At 40.1% G+C, this 16779-nt stretch overlaps 1 protein-coding gene across 4 annotated transcripts in view; it reads right to left on the bottom strand.

The window, feature by feature from the left end:
* Nucleotides 1–16779, bottom strand: part of LOC100023417 (zinc finger protein 420-like) — a 621149-nt gene that overhangs the window by 85421 nt on the left and 518949 nt on the right. The gene's annotated exons all lie outside the window — the stretch shown is intronic.

Here is a 16779-nt window from a genome sequence, read left to right as displayed (position 1 = left end):
GAATCCAGTGTGCTGAATAATAGACTACTGGTTGTTGAGCAGGCCCCAAAAGTTTGAGTTAGAACACCTGAAGCTTCCCTTTTCTGTTAATGTATATATAGGGTAAATGGTTTATCAAATTTTGGGATGCCTAGAGCAGGGGAAGACAAAATAGCATGTTTTAAATTTGAAAGAGCTGTTAGATGTTCTGTTTCTAATTTAAGTGGTTCAGGGACTGAGGTTTTGGTAAGTGATACAAGGTGCTTAGTGATATCCCCATAACAAGGGATCCACTGCCAACAAAATCCTCTTGCTCCAAACATTGCCCTCAATTGCTTTTTAGTGGTAGGAACCCGTAATTTTTTAAATATTTTCGGTGTGCTTAGTTAGGAGAAATTGTGCTGGCACCAGCAGTTAGAATAAATTTGGGAGACACCACTGAACCTTTCCCTTCTAGATCTTGTTCCCTTTTTATGTAGTTCTAGGAGGAGGTGCTTACTATCCTCTTGGCATGCTTCAGCATTTGTTGAAGCTAAGAGTAGATCATCTACATATTTTATTAATTTGCTATCTTTAAATCTTATATTTTCAGTGTCTTAACTTAAAATTTGTGCAGAATGTCCTGGAATTTCCATAGAACCTTGAGGCAGATGAGTCCATTGTACCTGAGAGATCTTCCATGTGAAGGCAAAAATATGTCTGGAATTTTTATGTACAGGTATGGAAAAGAAGGCAGAGCAGAAGTCTACTATTATAAAGTATGTAGCTGTGCTAGGAATGGAAGAAATAATAGTATTTATATTGGAAACTACAGGGTGTCTCTTTATAACGTGATTTTTCACTTCTCTCAGGTCCTGTATGAATCTATAGAGGTGCTTGCCATTGGGACCCTATTTTGATTTTATAAAGGGCAGGATGGGCATATTGTATTCAGATTTACAGGGAATTATGATGCCCTGGTCAATTAATGAGTTTATTACCAGGGTAATACCCTGAATTGCCTCTTTTGAGAGCAGGTACCGAGGATTGGAAGGAGGTGGGCTAGATTTAGTTTTAATCTGCACAGGAGCAGCTGATTTAAGTAAGTCTACATTGGAAGAAGATGTGGACCAAAGAGACTCTGGTGTATCTATAGGTATTTCAAAGGTGGGAGGCTCTTTTACTTCCTGGCACTCTGAGAGAAGTACTGGGAGTAAATTTAAGGATTCTTCAGGTATTTCCAATGATATAGAGCCATTTGGAGCACAAATTATTGTGGCCTATAGTTTGCATAGTAAATCCCTCCCAAGCAAGTTCATTGCAGATCCAGGCATTAAAAGAAAAGAGTGTTCAACAGTTAGGGGTCCCACACATACCATGCGAGGAGAAAGTTTTGGGACCTTTTGAGGTTTTCCTGATATACCTACTACATTTAGAGAGCCAATAGAGTCACATTTTGCATTTGGTTTGGTTACCAAGACCAACCTAGAGGCTCCAGTGATCAAGAGACAATCATAGTATGAATTCCCCACCTTTAAGGTGACATAAGGTTCCTTATGATGGGGGGAGGGGAATGTATAGGGATAATTGGCATTAAAATATCAGTGTCTGGAAAATCAAAGGTTTTGCTCTTTGATTTCAAGGCCCTCACCACCCCCATCCCCATCACGCCATCAGAAAGATACTTGAGCAGTTTTCTGGGATTCTTCACACTGATGGGGATTTTCACCCTTGGTATAGTGTGGATGAGCTCCATTTTTAATTTATTGTTGTTTGGTATTTTGATGTGTACCCAAAGAGATATTAAGGAAAAAGCCTCATATAAGAATATTCATAACTGCACTCTTTGTGGTGGCAAAAAATTGGAAAATGAGGGGATGCCCTCCAGTTGAGGAATGGCTGAACAAATTGTGGTATCTGTTGGTGATGGAATACTATTGTGCTCAAAGGAATAATGAACTGGAGGGATTCCACGTGAACTGGAACAAACTCCAGGAAGTGATGCAGAAGGAAAGGAGCAGAACCATGAGAACATTGTACACAGAAACAGATACATTGTAGAACAATTGAATGTAATGGACTTCTCTAGTAGTAACAATGCAATGATGTAGAACTATTCAGAGGGACCTATGAGAAAGAATGCTATCCACATCCAGAGGAAGAACTGTGGGAGTAGAAACACAGAAGAAAAACAACTATTTGATCACATGGGTTGATGGGGATATGATTGGGGAAGCAGACTCTAAAAGAACAACTTGGTGCAAATATTAATAATATGGAAATGGGTCTTGATCAATGATACATGTTAAACCAAGTCAATTACATGTCAGATATGGGAAGGGGGTGGTGGCAGGGGAGGGAAAGAACATGAATCTTGTAACCATGGAAAAAATATTCTAAATCATCTAATTAATTAAAATTTTTTAAAAAATGAAAAAATCTACTTATTCCTAGTCCATCTTCAACTAAAAAAAAAAAGCAAAAGCAAAACAAAATGAATAGCCTTGTAACAGAGAAATATTTTCAAGAAAAGGAAATCCCCATGGTAGACTAATCTGAAAATGTGTGTCTCTTTTTGCATCTTGAATCCATCAACTCTCACTTGGTTTCTTTGAATCCTTTATTAATGTTCCTCTAGAGCAGAGAGGTCAAACACAGAATCCTTTTGGCCAAAGAGAGGCTACAGCAATCCAAAATATGGCCAGAACCAAATTAAAATATAATTGTTAAATATTTTATGAAATAAAAAACTACAATAAAACATGTTATTAATATGTGGCCAGTTATTGTGCAGCCCACAAGGATTGTTATATTTGCTGGCTTCTTTTCTATTTGAGTGTAACACTCCTGCCATGTACTCTTGGCTGGCCATTGCTTTAATCAGAATGCTTATGTCACTCAGAAGTGTTCTTTATAATGTTGTTGTAATTGTATAATCTTCTCTTTCTCTTCACTTTACTCCGCATCAGTTCATATAAGTCTTCCCCAGGTTTTCAAAAACCATCACTTTCACTATTTATTCAGTTACTATATTATTCCACAATATTCATCTGCCATAATTTGTCTAGCCATCCTCCAATTGACCATCTTCTTATTTTCAATGTTTTTAATCCAATAAAATATAGTTTTATGTATATTTGTACTTATGGATCTTTCTTCAGTTTCTTTGCTCTTTTTTCCCCTCCTTTTGTTGGGTAGGAGCATGTAAGCCTAGTAGTGGTATCACTGAATCAATCCTTAATTGGCTTTATTGCCACACCTCTGAATTGCTTTCCAAAATGTCAGAACCAAATGATGGCCTGCTCTTCAGTGAACCTAAAACAACAGAGGAGAGATGAGGGCCAGAGGGAGGGTGCTAGATGAGAAAGGTTATCAAGGTAATATCTGTAGGACTTGGTAACAGTTGGGGTATGTTTGGCGGAAAATAAAGAGTGAGAAATAATGGATGACTAGGAGATATGATAATGTCCTTATCATTAATAGGAAAGTTAGTGTGAGCAGAGAAGATAATGAATTCAATTCTGAACATCATGATTTTAAGATGTAAGCACCAACATTAAGGGGAATTGGAAAATTGTTCTTGCAAAAATTGGGATTTTAGTTGATAACATGAAAGAACCAAGGGAATTTAGGGGGTAGAGATGAAAAAGGAGAGAATTTTGCACATGATGGACAGTTAAGAAAAAGGCATGGAGGTGAGAGAAGAAGTACTTTGTGGGAAGAACAAAAAAGGAGACCAGTGTCAAAGAATATGTGGAGGGGAGTATGTTGTAACAAGCCTGGAGAGATTATAGGAATATTCATTTATCAGGCATGTGGAGGATTAGAAACAGGGGACCTTGAAATCAGAGAAAATTTTCAAATGTTCCAGGTGGAAAAACCAAGTAATAAAGGATTGAACTTTGCTAATATTTGTGTGGTGGACAGAAGGAATATAACATAAACATAAACAGTTAAAGTAATGACTTAGTAAATGATAGGACACGCAATATTTTTTCCTTGATCTGGAATCTTTGGATTTTGGCTTTAATGTTCCTGGGACTTTCTGTTTTGGAATATCTTTCTCAAGGTGATGGATTCTCTCAATCTCTTCTTTGCCTCATGTTTCTAAGATATCTGGTCAGTTTTATTTTGATTTCTTGAAACACAATGAGTAAGTCTTTTTTTTAATTCATGGTTTTCAGATAGTCTAATGATTATCTATTTCCTAGTTCAATTGCTTTTCTCCAGAGGCCATTTCATATTTTCCCATCTTTAAATGTCTTTTAACTTTTTTTCTCATAAAGTCACCAATTAGGCAGTGTCCTTTGGCATCAGAGTTTACATTCAGAATAAGTATGTTCAACCCTCTTCAATTCAGTTCATTATATCCCAAAGTTCATTCTGGATCTTTTGCTGAGTGTGTGGCTTGTTCAGGCATCTTTACAACACCTTCTCCAAAAGGATCCGCTTTCTTGATTCAGAATGTTGGTAAGTTTCTTTTCCTGAAATTTCCCCCCAAAATTTTAAATCTTGGATTTTAGGATTAGAAATTAGGATTTCTAATTTTCAAGAAATTACTTAAATAGGTAAAGTTTTATGCCTATTTTCCCAAGCTATTAATTCTCTTTTCATAATCTTTCTTCATTGTCTCTTTTTTCTTATTTTTTACTCTCCCACTGTCATTTGGTTTAAAAATTTGTTTTAATTACGTTTTTCTCTTAACTCTTTCTTACCTTATATTGGTTCCAAGGCCGAAGAGCGGTAAGGGCTAGACAATGGAGTGAGTTGCCCAGGGTCACACAGCTAGGAAGTGTCTGAGGCCAGATTTGAACCCAGGTCCTCCCAACTCAGGGCCTGGCTCTCTATCCACTGGGCTACCTAGCTGCCCCCATTTGCTTTAACTCTTCTAGGAATTCTTGTGGGAATTGTTATGTGTCAGCTGCACTTTTCTTTGAGGATTTACTTGTACATGTTTTAGAGTTATCATCTTCTTCTGTCTTTATATCTTCTCCTTTCCTGTCATCATAATAGCTCCTTATGGTGGGATTGTGTGTGTGTGTGTGTGTGTGTGTGTGTGTGTGTGTGTGTGTGTGTGTGTTTGCTCATTCAAGCAGATTGTTGAATTTGATCCTGATGTTAATGCTGGGTTCTGTGCAATTCTGGGAGAAATACTTAACCTAAGATTTTGTCTGATCAGGCTGGAGGTTGGCAAGTTTTCAAGGCTCCCAAAGTAATCTGAACCTGAGTGAGGCATTTCTCTGCCTTCCTGGTCTGAGCCCTGCAAGTTCTTGACCCAAGCTTTGGTCTGTCTGCTTATTCTTGGCTTGATGTTTCCATAGACTGTTCTTGGAATCAGTCACTATTAGCCCATTGGGAAGTTTGCCATGTTCAAAGCAACTGAGCAGACAGATACTCTTATTCTGTGACTTCCATCCTGATCATTCCTCTGTGGGCTCACACACTGGGTTGAAGGCTAGAACAGAGCTCGGCTTCTCTTCTTGAGATCAGTCGCATTGCTACCACATCTTTCTGGAACTTATTTCACACATAGTATACAACTAGGGCCAAAGATCTCCTCCACTCTGTATCTGTGACCCAGAACTGGTCAATGGAAGAAAAACTGGCAGCTGATACCCATTCCTGCATGCAGTACTTCTTCAGGGATATCTTGGGAGCTCTTTTTCCTTTTGTGCTTTCTGCACTGGTGCCATGCCTGAGCCCCTTTTTGTCCACATGCATTGGAATATTCCCTGCCACCTCCCTGGGTATTACTGGCCATACTTATGCCCTAATATTTTCAGACCTCGATGCCTTGTCTCTATGAGCTATGCCGGGTTGGAAAACGACTCCCTCTGACTTTTTCTTGGATTTGCCTATAAGAATTCAGTCTGGTGCATTTTCTAGATCTTTGAGGAGGAGGTGAAGGAGACTAAAATGCTTCCTTTCATTTTCCCAACTTGATGGCACCCTCTTTCCAATCTTCTTACACTTTACAATTCCCTCTGGGTGCTCTGAAAAACTATACTGCTGGTCTCATGGCTGTTGCCACGAGAAGAAGACACTCCATCTCCAGACACTGGGTATTTTCACTGGTTTTCCCAGTGTCTGGAATACTCTCCCTCTCCATCCATCATTACTGCTTTCCTTGATTGCTTTGAGTCTCAGCTAAAATCCTACCTTGTACAGGAAACATTTCTAAGTTCCCCCCACTCACCACCACCCCCATTCCAGTGCTTTCTCTTAGTTGATCATTTCAGATTCATCCTGTATTTGTCTTGCTTATACATGATTTTTTGCTCTTGACTGTGAACCCCTCGAGGGCAGAGACAGTTTTTTAAACCTTTTTTGGATCCTCAGAAAGTAACACAATGCCTGAATATAGTGATTATGTGCTCCATATTTGCTAACTGATTTACTGTGTCACAGAATATGAAGGGAACCACAGGCCACTTAGTTCAGCTAATGTCTTTACTGGAGAAAATGCCTGATAAGTAACAGAAGAGCATTTGGAGCTTAAGGAGAAAGTGGCTTCTTCTTCTGTGTAATAAGAGGGGTTCTTGTTCACAGACTGGCTTGATTGGATGGTCTCAGAGCTCCCTTCCAACTCCAGGTTTCTGGGATTGTGTGAAAGAACATCAGCGGTCTCTCAGTTCACTCTGCTCAGCACTTTGATGGGAGTATTCCAAATTCCCTAAGCCATCATCTCTTTGTACTGGTCACACATCCTAACTCAAAAGGAGAATGTATCTTTGTCATTTTCTAAAACAAGCCTAGTTTAAACTTCTAACTATTTTTTAAAATCAGCATGGGGACCTGAAGGCTAGAGGTAGGCAGATCTCAGCTTTATAGAGAAATTTCTTGGAATTCTCTGATATTTCCCATTTGGTAAAGAAGGTTAGTACTCAGATAGGTCCTTTACACTATCGCCATCTTGGAACTGAAGCTTTGAGCTATCACTGCCTTCTCTTTGAACTGAAGGAAGTTTCAAGGCAAAGGTCCATATTTTACCTTTGGATCCCTATCTGTTCCCAGACAAAGAAATGTAACCTGCTTTTTCTTTCCCCAAATACCTGCAGGAACACAAATTTTGCACCCATCACAAAGAGGTTAGCAATTAACTATGGACAGTATCATTGTAAATTAAGGCAGAGAGCCAAACCCATGCCAAAATGTTGGTAATTTCTTCACTGTCTTGGAAAAGTTGCAATTACACACCAAAATTGTTCTGTCACTTTCGATTTTATTAATTTCTCCCTTAATTTTTAGGATCTCTAGTTTGGTTTTCTTCTGGGGGGTTTTAATTCATTCGTTCTCAAGTTTTTTGATTTGCATTTGCATTTCCAATTCCTTGATCTCTGTCCTCCCTAATTTGTTAATATATGCACTCAGGGATATGAATTTTCCTCTAAGTACTACCTTAATGCAGCCACTGCCTTAACCTCTTTAATCTCACTTTCTCTAGCTTTTACTTCTGCTTCCTTTAATTTTCTTTTAAGAACTTCTATCATTGCATCTCTCTCCTCATATTTATCCTCACTATCTGTGCTTAAATATGTACCTTTCTTGTAATATCTTCCAGTTCCATATCCTCCCAATCAGGATAACTATTTTTGAAGAATAATTTTATGTCAGATATAGCATTTTTCATAAATATGTTTTTTATATGTGTTGTTGTTCCCTCTTCAAGAACATTCATGTTGGGGTATGTCTTGGTAGCTTCAGTGATTCAGTTATGGAATGATGGTGTTTCAGTGGCTTTTTGTTTTATCCCTTCAAATTTGGATCATGCATGTGGTCTCTTAGTATGTCTACCCAAAGCCTCTAGAATTGCCTGCCTAGCTTCCTTCATCCTGTCATACTGAGTTTTGCTGTTCATGTCAGTGTCATTATAATGTTCTGGCCATGGTGTTAACAATGTTAACAAACTGCCTAGTTTCTTCTATGAACTTATTTATTTCCCCTTTTGTTAAAAGCTCTTTCTTTAACAGGGCAAAATCATTGTAATCAGGGTCAACTAGATCAATAGCTCTCTTCTTTTCTTTAATTACCTTATTAGGTTCTTCTACAAAGGCAGGTGTTCTCTTTTTTATAGATTTCCAAGTCCCTCAGGTGTAAACCTCTTATGGGTTTTTACTTGGAATATCTCATCCCTTGAAACTACTGGGAGATCTCTTAATGGGAAAAAAGGAACCATCACTTCAGCCTCTCCCTTCTGTAATCTATTTAGATTTCCACTTATACCATTATTTTCTTTTGCCCCACAACCATATTCAATATTCATAAACCTTTTATCTTTCATATGCAATTACATCTGAACCAATTGTTGCTTCATGAGTGTGACCATTTGTTTAAGCTCAGAATCCTTAGTTAACCAAAACATTGTAGCTTTAAACCAGTTGCCAATAACAAATAACACCACTCTATAGTTATACACAACACAGAGACAAATACATAGTATGGGGATATGGGACAAGACAGTGTGCACAGTCGTTTCCAAGCATTGTTTCATCCACTGACAGTTCAGAACCACATAACGTGCTTTGGGGAAAAATGAATAGAATATATGGGATTTGAAGAACACACTCCCACAATACAACCATAAGTCCATTAACATGTCTCCACACATGCTTATGTTCATTATTAATCAGGCATATACAATGGAATTTATGATGTTATAATCCAGTGTGATCACCTTATTTATATATATTTAAGTGAAAGGAAAAAAAAATGTTTTAAAAAATCCAATATGGCCATTTAGGCCATGTGGCAGAAGGTTATTTAAAAAGTAAATATCTCTCCCAGTTTAGTTAGAGTCCCAAAGTTCCACTGCCCACCCCACCCCCCATTGAATGTTCCACTTGCTGAGTGCTAGATGTAATTTTCCAGTCTAACTGATTTTCCCTATATAAAACTTAACTGTTTTTCTATATAACCTAATATTTCTTAACCTAGTTAACTCTGCCAAACTGTTGTGATTTTAGGAGAGGGGAAATGTCTATATACAAGGGAAGAATCACATATAAATAAAATGAATTTATTAACAGAAAAGGGAATGTTGTTGGGAAAGGAATATGGGGGAGGGGTAGCATCTGACTTTTACCCACTGTAATTATCTGTGTTTTCACTGTCTAACTATCTTTACTAAAGACTATTAAAAATAAATCCCACAGTAAACCCAGAATTCTTACACACACAGTCAATGGTTCATCAGATATCAGGAATCCAAGCTGTGGTGTCCTCAGATGATCTCAGGAAGGTAAGGGTCTTCTCCCAGTCTATCTGTCCACCAGAAGACTGGAGATTTCCTCTCAACATCATCCAATTGATCCTCAAAGGCCAGTTGCTTGATAGATGGTTTTTCAAGAAGTCTCAGCTACATACGTTCCTTCTTCAACTTTTAGCTCCAGACTGCATCAGTTGGTAAACTGTTCCTGGGAACTCTGACCCAACCAGCTCAGGAAAGATTCTAAGTCTCAATCCCTGTCAATCATTCTTGCATAGGACATAGGACACAGGCATTTACTGATCAAAGGATTACTAGGAATGAGATAATGCTATTAAATAATGAACATATCACATTAACATACTGTGGAGTTCTTAATCCTGCAACCTTGCCCCCTGATTTAACAATTTCCAGAGAACCTTTATACAATTGTCCATCTTTAGTGTCCACTGTTGATAAACCTCATAATGGTTTATTGGACAGCCCTTTGGACGATTCAGCTTTAATGTTATTTACAGATGGTTCTTCATTTCTGAGGGATGGAGTGCACTATACAGGAGCTGCGGTAGTTACTGAATTTGATACTCTGTGGTCAGCTTCTTGCCCTCAAATGTAAGCACACAGGGCACAGAACTCACAGCATTAAAACATGCCTGTACGATTGCTAAGGATAAAAGAGTCATAATTTACACATACTCCCACTACGCCTTCGGTATATGTCACACTGTTGGCATGGTATTTCTTCAGAGGGGATTCTTAACATCAGCCGGAAAATGTATTGCCAGTGCAAACTTTATTACTGAACTTCTTTCTGCCATCCAACTCCCCAAAAGTATAGCTGTTGTTCAGTGCTCTGCACTTACAGGTAGCACTGACTCTGTCTCCAGGGGAAATAACCAAGCAAATATCACAGCAAAAATAGCAGCCTTGGAAGGCCCCAAATTAATTATGCCACTAACAATTACTAATGATTTAGATCTATCCCTTTCTTGTAATGATAAGAAAGTGGAAAATGGAAGGAGAAATTTAAAGGAAAACTGATAAATGGAATATGGGTATCATCAGATGGCAAACCCTTACTCCATACTGTTTTCTGTAACCAGATTTGTCACTCTATTCATAAACATGGTCATTTTGGCACCTAAGGCATGGTAGACTCGGTTAAAAGAGTATGGATAGCTCCTGGAATAACTACAATTGCCTCCAAACTATACACAGCTTGTCCTACCTGCCAGGCCTTTAATAAACATGCCTTTTGAATAAACGACTTTGGTGGACATCCTCTTGCTTACACACCTTTTGAGCACCTACAAATTGACTTTATCTCTATGACAAAAGCTGGACAGTATAAATTTTGTCTAGTCATAGTTGATTGACTGACCATGTGGCCTGAAGTATTTCCTATTGCTCATGCCAGAGTGTATTTTGTTGCTAAAATCTTTTTGAAAGAATTTAATCCTTGTTTTGGCTTGGCAGCACATATTGATTTGGAGAAAGGAACTCATTTTACCGATTTGTTGTTATCCCAAATTTATTCATGTCTGGGGATAACTCCTAAATTTCATAAACCATATCATCCCGAGAGCTTTGGCCAAGTTGAATAAATGAATAAAGAACTTTAAAACCATGATTGGCAAATTGTTCATGGAGAATCATTTAATGTGGCCTGAAATTCTACCTCTGACCCTATTTTATCTCAGAAGCAGATCCAGAGGTGATTTGCACATCTCACCATTTGAGATCCTATTTGGAAATCCACCTATTCAGGCACAACCATTTTCCCCTGCCTATACCTCACTGTTAGGAGGGGATTGCCACATATATCAGACAATTACAAACAAAATTGAAACAACTCCACGACTCTGGAGATCCTGTTCAAGCAGGCCCAATTTATTTCTTGTTTCATGATTTAAACCCAGATGATAGTATGAACATAAAGAATGTCTTTTTCAGAAATAAAGTAGACCAGTAAGGTGTAGGAAGATTGGAAAGGCAAGAGGTAGCCTGGTGAGGAGAGGTATTTGATTACTAAACAGGATTTTGTGTTTGATCCTGAAGATCATAGGATATAATTAGAGTTTGAGTACTGAGGTGACATGGTCATAACTGCAATTTAGGAAGATCTCTATGACAGAGGAATGACAGATGGACTGGAAAGGGCAGATGCTCATGGAAGGGAGAAAACCCAACAGGCTGTTGTAGTGGTCCAGGCATAAGATGCTGGCTGCCAGCACCAGTATAAAATCAGTGACAGAGGAGAGAGAAGCATATAGAGAAATCTCCATCCAATGAACCTCCTTGCTTACACTGAAAACCTCTGGAAGACATACAAGAAAACATGCCCACTAATCCACTACTTTTTAAACCCTGACCTTCCATCTTAGAATCAATACTGTATATTGGTTCCAAGGTAGAAGAGTGGTAAGGGCTAGACAATTGGGGTTAAGTGACTTGGTCAGGGTAGGGTCACACAACTAGGAAGTGTCTGAGGCTAGATTTGAACCCATCTCTAGACCTGACTCTTAATACACTGAGCCACCCACATTCTGCCACCCCCCACAATCCACTATTGACAGAGCTGCTAAGTAGTCCAAATAGTCTTCAAAGAAAACGAGAATGCTACTAAATCATATTATATATATATATGCATGTGTGTATATATATATATATAATATATTCTATTCTATTCAAATTATTAAAAGTTTATGTGTGTATACAAATTTTGCCCAAAAATTAGAGCAAAAAAAGAGGGCAGCATTCTCAGAATTATTTAAAACAACTCTTTTAAAAACATGTCTGTGTCTAGAAAGGAAACAATATTAGCTAGAGAATGGTGGAAAAAATGATGGCATGTGAACTTGATAGAAAATACTGTATGAAATGATATAATGGCCAGAACCAAGGAAATTTGGACAGACATATATGAAGTGATGGAGAAGGTCCTCCAGGCTATCTCTCCTGAACTGAACATACACCATGTGCTTTTTAGACATGGTGTGCAATGGCATGAAGAGAGAAGATTATTCACTAATGTTGATTGATTGCTCTCAGGATTATTTATTCTTTCTCATTTGTGCTCAGTCCATTTCCTTCTTTCAAGTCCAAATCACATCTTCAGAAATGGCCTTTAAGGCTCTGAGATGAGAGAGCAGGGACAGGATGTAAGCGTGACTCAGTTTACTGTCTCTCATACACAGAGCCAATTGGAACCATGAGAAGAGGAGCAACTGGAAGGAGGCCCCATGAGGTCCATCGTCCAGGACAGGGGAAGAGCCTCAGACAGCCTTATTGCCTAACCCTGAGGGCTCACCACTTGTCCTTGCTTGGCCCTAAAACACAAAGTCTCTACTAGGGAGCAGAAAAAGCTTCTCAGCTGCTCCCACTCTTGGCTGAGCCCTCATTACTCTGTCTTAATTGCTGACTGGGATGGGCTCAAGGGACCATAGTTCCCCAAACACCTGGAGACATCTCTGACTCTAATTGTCTGATATCACTTCTCTGGTAGGTGATAAGATAATGGTGGCTCTGGAGGGAGATGAGGTCAGACATCCAGTACCTATAACTACAGCCCCAACTGGCCCCTGCATTCTCCATTGGATGAAACACATAAATTTTCAGTGGCACAGCAGACAGCCAGGTGAGTGCTAGTTGATATATCCTGGGATCAAAACCTCCCTTTCCCCTTCCCCAATCCCTACCGAGACTGACACCCCCCCAACCCTTCCCCTGCACCCTAAGGGACTCCAGAATTAATCAAGTAGTTCCACATCTGTGAGCACTGCTTCTTCTCTGCTATGACCTGTGTGATATGGAAATCACTTTAAAAGACTGATATATATTAATTTAAGGTCGCCAAGGAATTCAGCTATGTAATTCCTAAATGAAAACTCAAGTCAGCTGTCAACCTTTTATGGAGTTTTTAATTACAAACAGTAGGGAAAAAGGTATTAGAGAGAGGGGGGGGGGAGAGAAGGGAATATGGCTTAAATACCCCCTCTGCTTAGGCTGGGCCAAAGGTCAAAGGCCTTGGATAGCCGAGGCAAAGAAAAGACATCAGTCCCTATCACTCACGTGACCAAAATGGAGAAAGAGTCTGAGGGCCTCCACTCCAAGCACCAGGCTCCAACCACCACACTCCCCTCCACACAGGAAGAAGGAAGCCCTCCTCAGCTGTCCTCTACCTCACTTCCTGTGTCTCACCTGTGCCAATGGTGGCTCTAGCTTAACCCAGGACCACCAGAGGTCTGTCCCCTTTGCACGTGTCTGTTGAAGGCCATATTCTCAAATAATTAAATCTTGAGCTTTTGCTGCAGCCCTTTCAAAATCCTGTTACCTTGAGCAGGGTGGAGATTGTAGTTTCCAAGACTTGATTCTGTCATTCCAAGTATCTCTATTGTTATTGATCAGGAAATAGCCAAATCCCATCCTCTAAAGAATGGTTTGAACAGGGTTGAGTAGTTATGAAATTCACACCTGAGAAATCCATGGTGGATGGATGTTCTGGTCTTATATTGTCTGCACCATACTGAGGACGAGACAAGTCTGAGAACCAAAGTCCCCCAACCCCAAAGCCAAACATAAGTCCCCACCTTTGCCCAATAGAGACAATCCAGGTTACTCAATCCTAGAACAGCACACTATAAGTGATTCCCCCTTCTCCATCCCAGACAGAGACCCCTAGTTTTTTACAGACTGCTGGCTCCCCCCTATTCTCCCATCCTCCCCCTCCCACTCCATAGCCATTGGCCTTCCATCCCCCTCCTTTCCTCCAATAAAGCCTTGCTCCATTACTCAAGCTCTCCGTCTCATTAGTCTTGGGATGGACTCCAGGTCAGCCACAAGTGTATGTTTCAGACTTACATCCTAGGGCTGGGGAGGGAGCCATAGCCAGCCTTGCTGTGTGCCAAGAAAGGGACAGACACCTCCTAGCAAGGTACCCCAATGGGAAGGAGGATTTTTTTCTGTTTCTGGAGGATTTTCTCAGTCTCTGTGCTGAGATCATGGTTTTGCCATTTGAGTCATGATTGAAATTGTGTGATCTCCAGAGGAAATAAGTCAAAGTTGATGAGAATTCACCATGACTTCATAGGGCAGCCTGATCTGATGTTTCTTTATTGAGGCAGTAATTAGTCTGCTGGAGTAGGGAAGCACCACTGCCCTGGGTCCAAATCCCTCATGTTAGCTGTGGAGCCAGAACTGAGAAATAAAGAAGAATTATCTGGTAAATGGATTTGGCACTAGGTGAATGGCTAGACCCCAAAAGTACCCAGTAATGGATGGATTCCCAATTGGATGCAGACCTCTAATATATCACATGAGGTAAGTATGCATGAACCTGGACAGTTCATTACCTATAAAACATAGAAGTTATCCTTGTCAAATGTGGAGATGCCACCTAGCTCAGAAGCAGCCATCACAGAAAACAATTTGAAGGAGCTGGGAGGAGGGGTCAGATCCAAAGGGAGGGTACCTGGCAGAAAAAGGGTGATTGTCTCCTCAGAGAGTCCAGCTATCAACAGAGGAGGAGGTAGCCAAGCAGAGCACAGCAGTGTAAATGCACAGAGGGCTCCAGAGCCTTCGCAGTAGGACAGAGCACTGGGAACAGGTCAGTGTCTTGTCCTCTGATGTATCACAGGCTCTGAGCTAAGCAAAGGAGGGAGATGAGGTTCCCCTTGTTGGGCCACACTGTGCTCAGGTTCAGGCAGAGATGGAGTGGGTGAAAGGACTGGAGAATAACCCTCTTGAAGGTGAGCAGGAAAACCTGGGTAAGCACATACTGAAGAAGAGAAAACTTGGGGGCACTTCTGGTGGTACTGGAAGGGCTTCGTGGGGACAAATAAGAACTGTGACATTTCAATAGCCCTTCACTCACAGCAATTAACCTGCAGAATCTCATTGATGTTCAGAGACATGAGAGGCAAGAACTAACTACAATGCTGTCCTCTTCTTATATATAAAGCCAGGGAAGGTGTGAGATGGGTTATAGGCTTCCCCTGGACACCCCCAAACCCCAGAGATATTCCAAGTCAGAGAGCACATAGGGAATCCTTTTTCCTTACAACCCTGCAGTGCCTAAAGAAGATGACTTTGAGCAACAGAAACCTATAAGGAAGGGCTTCTAAGAGAGACACTCCCTTGGTTTCTCCGTTAGCTTTTTGATAAGCACAGAGAGGCACCTTCAGTTTGCTTCTGATAAGCATCTGTTTGTACCCGAGATATCTAATCATTCCCTGAACTGCCCAGTTCACCCCCTTTTGTCTTTGAGGCACAACACATCACCCCATCAATACATGCAGTCCTTGTTGTTAAAGCTCCTGCCTTCCTGGTATAAATCCCACCCTCCTGGGCTCTGAGTCTTTTGATGAGATGTTGTCATCTCCTTGCAAGTGCCTATTTAAAATTTTTGCATGAATATTCATGCAAATCTCTAGATTATCTTCTCTGATTTATTTCCCTCCTTTAGATATCAGAACCATATTGGTTTCATAATGCAAGCTCTTTGAGTGGCTTTGATTGAGTCAAAGCATTATAGAGTCCCTGTTCACAGGGCAACTGATGACTTCAATCAGTCTTTTTGAATGTTATTCAAGACACCGAAGACAAATGGGGGCTTCTTGACATGAATGTTTCCAGATTCAGTTGTCTACATTTTTAAATGGACATCAGACCATTATCTCTTCAAAGTAGCTCGCTCCTCTCCAAGAGAGGTGACTGTCTTTGTCTTGTTGATACTAAGCGCTTAACTTGGGCTCATAGACCTGACTTGTACTTCAAGAAGTGCCATTTAAAATATTACATCGTGAGCAAACCTGATTATGCAATTTTTATTCTGTGAAAAACAGTTTGAAATTTCAGTGTTATGGACTGAGACCCTGAAGAGATCTTTCTGTAAAGGTAATAAACCTTGAGGTAAGACATTAACCCTTTCCCCCAACTTCTTTCTGTCTGGCTCAGTTAGAGTTAAGTTCCTGCTTTCATGCCTCTCATTCCTCACTACTTAGAAAAGATTCTTCTATCATCATCCCCTTGGATGGGATTATACTATCCTACTGGTTCCAGTCTGCTCCATTTCTAAAAGGCCATGTACATTGGAGCACTGATGGCCCCTGGAAGTTCAATGGTCAGAAGTTATACATATAAGAAAAGTGATCCTTTTAATGGAATACAGGTAAGTTTTCAGCAGAAAGAAGAGAAAGCCCATACTTTCCCCACAAGTGAAATGCACCAAATTATGTGGGGAAGCAGGCTGGAAACTGGGATGTGTTAAAGACCTCCCTTCCATATAGTCATTGTAGTTCCTGTTTCATTAACCAAGAATGAATTCCTTCTTTTATGCATTCAAAGCTTTGACTCAGAATTCTGTTCAACATGGTAGGGATATAGAACTCCCTCCACAAATCTTCCCCAAAGGTTCCAGATTTATATCATCTGCAAATAGGAGTCAGTGTGGCATGTGGAATATCTGGGAAGTCCATGGATGAAACTGGGCAGAGAAAGAAGGAATATGGCTATGCATATGTAACTGTGTGGTTGGGAAGAAGGGTTTGTCCATGTGTGTGTATCAGGGGGTATATATAGTCTCCTAAAAGATTCTGAAGGCACATTTAGCCACCAGC

This window comes from Monodelphis domestica, chromosome 4, assembly GCF_027887165.1.
Source record: "Monodelphis domestica isolate mMonDom1 chromosome 4, mMonDom1.pri, whole genome shotgun sequence".
Taxonomy (NCBI): Eukaryota; Metazoa; Chordata; class Mammalia; order Didelphimorphia; family Didelphidae; genus Monodelphis; species Monodelphis domestica.
The sequence above is the reverse complement of the archived record's forward strand: the minus strand, read 5'-3'. Positions and strand labels throughout refer to the sequence as shown.